We start from the raw sequence: 7,217 nt of genomic DNA, 5'->3' as shown, positions 1-7,217 counted from the left end.
TCTCACTAGGTTTGCCCAATAACTTGGCAGTAACTGGCCAAACCACTGTAATCAAGGAGGCAGGCAATAACTTATACAGTTTAAAAGCCGATCTCCATTCTCATTGCAGGATATAGAGCTGGGAGGGGACCCATCCTGGGTCGTGGAGTGGGTTCTCGTGCAGCCACAGGCAGCCAGAAAGCATAATCCCTCACATCATAAACACTGCCCTTTTATTCTGGCCAACTCATAGGTACATAATCTCCAAGTTAGAATACTAAGAGAAATTTGCCTCATGGTTCACAGTTTGCAGACATTGCTGCTTTTAACCTAACGCAAGTGATGTAGGAAACAATAAAGAACAGGAGAGACTTGATTTTCCTGATTTTACATTAGAAAATCAAATCTAATCTAACTACGTAACAGACTACCAAATCGTCTTCCAAACTCCACGGCAGAAATTTCACCTCCATAATTTCTTCCTTGCCTTTCAAAGCCTACAAAAGTCTGAATTACACTTTCCTGCATGGATATTAAATCATCCCTAGTTAGTTAGTTTTAGTTTCTTTTCTGTTTTCCCTGCAAGTAAAAAGCGGTCTGAGGAATCCACACAGGTCACCGCGGATGGAGATTTCTCTTCGGGGAGGACGCATGGGAATCCAGCTGCTATCTCCGCGCTGTTACACCAGCGGATCTCTGCTCAGCTGCGCGCCTCCTCTGCAGCCTCGCGCTGCCACCGCACAGCTGCCCGCCGCTCGCGAGCTTCCCTCCCGTCTGAGCCTTGGAGCCGTACGTCGTGTCGCACAGAGCGCTGTTCCACGTAGGCACAAACAATAGCTGAGGGTAAGCTTGTATAAACGATGAGAGGTGATGCGGAGGGGATGGGCTTGGCACTCACCCGCCTTCAAAAGAGGAGAAAGTGCCTGCCGAGCAATCAGCCTGTCTCGCATGGAAAGCTGGTAATACAGATGGGGTGAAGCTCCTGCTTCCTGTCTGCTGACAGAGGCCTTCCAGAAGCAAAAGAGACAAGGGATGGTCACTGTGAGCTAATGCCGCTGAAAATCTGTTCAAGTCCCGGTATTTCTCAGCTCTGCTTTTATTCCAGACACCCACTTATCTCCATATTCTCTCAGACCTTTCCTAAAAGACACGTTTTCCCTCACCTGCAATAGGAAACCTGCATTATGCTAGTGCCACCACTTACATTTAGAAAAATCATCTTTTCCTTCACTTAGAAAACTTACTTTTTTCCATTTCTTCCTTAAGAACCATGTTTGTTCAGTCTTCCTGTATTGAAATTCCTTTGGATACTGTCTGTTCCCATTTTCCATTTGATCTTTGACTTAAACATTCAGCTCATATCAGGACTCCTGTCTCCTCCCAAAGGTGCAGAGCCAGCAACAAAAACATTAGGATTAGTTATCACTCAGACTTCAAAACTGCGTCCAACAGGCTAGACAGAAGCAACAGAAACATTAAAAGAGACAAAGTTGAGAGAGAGAAAAGAGGGGAGGAGTCAGACTAAGAAGGTGATGTTACTTAGGGGAGCTAGTATATAACATGATTAGATTTTACTCAGTTTTTCTTTCTAGGGTACCTTGCCCTCTGTTCATGACTATTTAAAAATTTCTAGAAGCTCTGTAACTTTTGAAGATTAAAAATAACAGAAAAAGGAGCAAAGGGGTTCCTATATTCCTTTTTTATTTCAATCCAGCATAAAGGAGGACAATAAACCTGCTGCCCCTTCAGGACATAAAACAGCACATTAACTCCAGTAGCCTCTATGCTGCAGCAGGAACAATTGCCCGTCTTTGTTTCCTCCGCTGGCGTTTCTGTCCCTATGTCTGCTTCAGCAGGAGCCCGTCGACTGGCTGCGTGGGGCTCGGGGCTCGTAGGGCACGGCTGCGCCCCAAGGCGTGCTGAAGCGTGCACACACAGAGCACGCTCCAGCCGTGCTGACACACCGGCCATCCGCACAGCCGCCAGCCCGTCCCGCATCGCAACCCTGGCCGAGTCCCCTAGTGCGGTTCTTTGGCACAGAGTCCCCTGACCCCCCGGGGCGCAAAGGGATTGGACTCTGGGGATTTTGATAAATCAGACATAAAAAGAGGGCTGCATTCACCGTTAATTATTTACACAGATCTAATTAGCTCCTCGTGAACCCATCCTGTGCCACCGTTACAAGGTCAGTAGCCTTTCTGTAAAGGATTCTGGCCGTAGTTTGCTCTCTGTTTCCTCACAAGGTGGCCTTGCCATGAAAGCAATCCTTGTGAGGAGACACTAACAACTGATCTGTGATGCTTCACCCGGATTCGATCCACTGCGTTTTTCCAATTACTGAGGTTTCTCAAGCATGTGGAAGACCGCCTCATACTAGATCAATACTCTGCTTCAGTACCAAATTGCTGTGGAATGCCATGGACTAATTAAGGCAATGTTAACAAGTAGCAGCAGCACAGGGCTGTGAAATCTCACTGGAGCGGAACAAAAGTTGTTGATCCTAGTTATGTCATGTCTGAGAATCAGCTGTAAAATTCACAGCCATTTAATTTGCATCCATTCTCAGATGAAAGAACAGGGTCTTCTGACTCAATTGAAATGGCCTGCATCCTTCAGCAGGATTTGGCCCTTGATGCTTAGTGGACTCTGCAAGCGATAGATGCCATGCATGCTTCTGGCATGCCGTACACTTTCACTTCTTGAAGATAAAAATCACAGAAGGTATACCAGCAGCTTAGGGGCAATGAAGAATGCCAGAGCCTCTTGATTTAGCAGCAGAGTCCACTTGCTGATTTATGACCCAATGTGTACTCTCCCTAAAGCAGAGCTGAAAATAGACTGTAGGTGGGTATAAGGTCTGTTTCTTTTGCTGTTACAGATGGTGGGGAAGAGGTCACGATTCCTGGTCAGCTCCCTTTCAGGCAGAAGGGGAGCCCAAAGATCATCTTTTAGAGACAAATACCAAGGGTCAAATTATGCCAGATCAGGCGGAGTCATCAGGGAGCAATTACTTCCCAGATGTGGGAAGGTGGAACACTGATGAGATGCAGCATTGCCGATCTCCAGGGCATCATGCTGTTTCACAGTTTAAATACTTGGGAACAGACCTGGCAGCAGGGAAGCACATCTAGCATCTCCAGCCCAGCTTCTAAGAAAATTGCCTGCCGCGTGTACCAGCTTGCAGCGGCGCTGGGACCGTGGCCTATTTTGCTGTGGAGGACGGCCAAGCGGAGCTCTGCTGCCCTCACAACCTTACAGGGCCGCCGCACACTGAGAACAAAAGCACCAGGGGCCAGTATTGCTGTGAGCGTAGCTATGGCGCTCACATCACCACACACTGCTCCAGCAGCAAGGAGAGAAGACAGACATGAGCATCACCCACTGAGCTTCTTTCCCTGCTACGTGATCCTACTAGCAGTCATTCCTCTGCACCTCTTATAGTCTCCAACTACTTTTAGTGGGCCAGATCTTCAACTGGTGCTACCTGGCTTGGATCAGACAGCGACACCTATTTACACTGGCTGACAACCAAGCCCATCACTTCTGTATTTTGAATCCGTATCATATTCGGTTTGCTACTTGCCTGCTGGTGGAGCACATTTACTAGTATGTGTACCGTTTGGGAGGAGTGCAGACCCTGTGGTGCTTCCATCTCTGCACTCTGGAAGCATTGCAGGAGAGGGTGTTAAACCGTGCTCTGCTTCAGGGTGAATTACTGTTTTGAGTTTTTCTGTAATGATTATTTTCTAGCAATAAGGAATCTACCCCTGGGAATAGTAAGAGTGCTTTGTATCACTCTGGCAGTGTAAGGTTCCTCAAGATCAATGCACAGGTAACATACACCCTCAATTCTGTAAATTAGCCTAGAACAGCTGAAAGTTCAGGTACCTCCACAGAGTTACTTAGAATCTTTTTCTTCTCTCTCTTCATCATGTGCTAGTAAACTCTTAGGACTAAAACCTGGCTGATTTTGTCTATCAGGCTGAAATAAACCCATAATTTTAAATACTGGCAATAGAAACCTCTACACCTTAACAATTATCCATGCTACCTTTCAATTCAGCAGAAGCACATTTAGGATGCGATTCCTCTGACTGGTTTCAGATCACAGGATAATTCAGATTGGAAGAGATCTCAGGTGATCTCTAGTCCAGGGTCAGGTATGAGGTCAGACCAGGTTATTCAAAGCTCTGTCTAGTCTTGTCTTGAAAATCTCTGGAGATGGAGGCTGCACAGCCTCTCTGGCAACCTGTTGGACTGCCTAGCTGTCCTTATGGTGAAATCATTTCTTCTCATTCCCAGCTTGCTTCAGTGTATGCTTCTTGTTTCTTATCCTCCCATCACATACCACTGAGAAAAGCCCAGCTCCATCTTTTTTGCTAACCTTGGGAAGGCGGTTGCTAGGTCTCCCCTAATCCTCGTCGTCTCCAGGCTAAATGAGTCTAGTTTCCTCAGTCTTTCTTCACAAGGTAAGTGACCATCTTGTTATCCCTCTCCTGAATTTGCTCCAATTGATTAATGGTTTTCTTGTATTTGGGGCGGTCAAAACTGCACACGGTATTGAAGTACCCGTAGAGACCCTTGTGACCACAGGCGGAGGTCCTGAGCGCTGCCTCTGGGCAGGACCGCCCGGCCCGGAGCGATTCCTGCCCTTCCTGCCCCACCTGAAGCTCCAGGCTCGGGGTGTGCACAGGTGGGCACCAGCCCAAAGGCAACCAACTCAGAGCTTGGTTCCTCGGCATCAGAGGAACCAGACCACAGGAGAAGAGATGGCAAAGAAGGGACTGGGATGTGCAATTGGTGTTGCTGGTAATTTTTTAAAGGTGCCCCTTTTTATTTAGACAACATCCTATAACCATCTTTTCAACCTCCCCCCCAGTGTAGCATCTTCTATTTTAAACCTGTCCCCTGTGCTATTTCTCAAAGCCTTGTGGTGCCAGAGTAACACACCCCAGAGCAGTGAAAACTGCAATTATGGCTTTTTATGTCCTCTTCCAGTTTACAGGTTTTCAAATTACTCTACATCCAACAGTTTTACTTCATTTGTCATTAAAAAAAAAAAATGGTAAATGCTATCCAACTTAATAAGAGCTGCATTTCCATTAAAAAATGCTTCCTTGCTGTTTGAAGAGGCTGTTTCAGAAATGAACATCATTGGGACGTTTTCAGTTTCTCACAAGTGACCGTGAGTCAGGAAGGAAGGTTGTGGGGTTTGTATTTTGTCATTCAAGCCAGTTTTGTGGTTGTATCCAAGGGGCAATTAGAAAATAAAGAGTTATTTCTTGACTATTTTCAATACAGCCTAATTTTTGGACATTCAAACTTTTTCAAAATACTACAGAATTAAAAAAAAATAAAAATATAAATGTCTGTCCATCAGACCACTGAAATGATTTTGAAGGAGAGGGGCATCAGGGTGGCCTCTGTTTGGGGACCTTGTGCACATCCAGAAGAATCCTAGTCTGGCACTGCTCAATGATATCCAGGATTTTCACAGAGACTTACTAGAGCTTTCTGAGGCAATGATCCCTGTATAGTTCTCAAACTGGGCTCCTCAGGGCTTGGACGTTCTCTTACTGGTCCTCAGATTGGGCATTTCCTATTCCGTCACGAGGTGGGATCCTGAAAGCATACTGAAATGAGCACAGAGGGGGTCCCCTCCAGCCAACTCCACCAACGTAGACGCTTTTAAAGCACTTTCTGCTGAGGGAGCAGGCACGGGATGTTTTCAGGATGGCCCTGATCAATGCCATACAGATGTTTTTCAAAGTGTTCCTGAGGGCTGGATTTCTGGACACCCTCAAAATGTTCCCAAGATGGGATTTTTGGAGTATTTCCTAGAATTGCCTCCTTCAGATAATGGTGCCTAAACTGAGATGGCTATAAATGAAGTCTAGCATTACAAGGAAACACACATGTTGTAGAGCTCTGCATTTAGACAAATTAATTTTATCCTCAGTTTCTTTACAGCACAACTAAACATGCTCATCATAATCCTTGTTCTCTTGGGATACTGCAAATATGGGCTTTTGAGGGAGGCAAATGGAAAAATTTGCCAGGAAAGGTTTATCTCTAACTATGAACATGTGTGCGAACCCCGGCTTGGCAATGGATTTTCACCTGGCTGCTCAATGACTTTTTTGTGCTAGCCCTGTAGAGCTGCCTGTCCCATCTCCTTCCCCTACTAAAATGTTTTTCCCATCATCTTCAAAACAAAAGGCTGAGCTTCTGGTGGGTCCTCAGCACCCACCAGGATTAGACCTGCTTTAAGGCAAAAAATAATTAAAGGTGCCAAATCAAATATACTAGTTGTTCATTTGCATTTAATTTGGAAACCTCTAGACTGTGCAGGTTATATATAATTTCACTCGACTACTCTGTACCTTAAAGTGCAGAAACTGTAAAGAAAGCAAATTCGAATTAGACTATGTAGGAGGATTTTTAGGACTTTGCTTTAACTGGAAATTTGATTGACTGAAGTGCTGATAGTCTTAAACCTTAAGACCCTGGTGTCAGCACAGAGGTGAACTTTATGGCTGAGTTTTACAATCTGAAAATAAGAGTTTATGTGAAAACATGTGAGAGTTCCTTAATGAAAGTGTTGTTACCAGGCACTGCTATAATACTACTAATGCTTCTGCGTTCTTACTTTCAACCTCTCTCCTAGTTAGATGTAAAGGTGCCAGGGGAGAAGGTTTGGTACAGTACAGGAATGTTGGATGATGAATCTCAAAAATAATGGGGGTTTTATTATTTTATAATAGTACCTCTGGTCCTTCTAATTTAAAAACAATATAAATCTGTGTATTTCTGACTTTTATCTTGCACTTCATACACATCAAAACCTAGATTGTAGCTAGGGCACAAAAAGTGCTATGGTGGCACCAACCTCTTCAACAGCTTACCTCTGGGCAGGTGACCATCGGGGAACCGTGTCCTGGGGAAGGAAGAGGCTGCCTAACCCAAGCACAATCATGCAGATGACTGGGGAACAAAAATGGAAGAAGAATTTATATCCAAAGGAGAGGAAGCTTAGCAGGGTGGGGAGGGCATGGGGAACGGTGCTTGGAGAGTTTCAGCTGGTTTGCTTTTCTCGTTTCCTAGGTGGTTATTTAAAGGACAGCGAGTGATACCCAAGCAGAGGGTCTGTGAAGGTGTGAAGTCTGGAATTTTACTCTCCCTCTCCATAATGGAGAAACAACCCACTGTTTAACACCCTTTCCTTCAGGAAGGCATTT

This window comes from Balearica regulorum, chromosome 1 (genome assembly GCF_011004875.1).
Source record: "Balearica regulorum gibbericeps isolate bBalReg1 chromosome 1, bBalReg1.pri, whole genome shotgun sequence".
NCBI lineage: Eukaryota > Metazoa > Chordata > Aves > Gruiformes > Gruidae > Balearica > Balearica regulorum.
Note: the sequence above shows the minus strand (reverse complement) of the source record.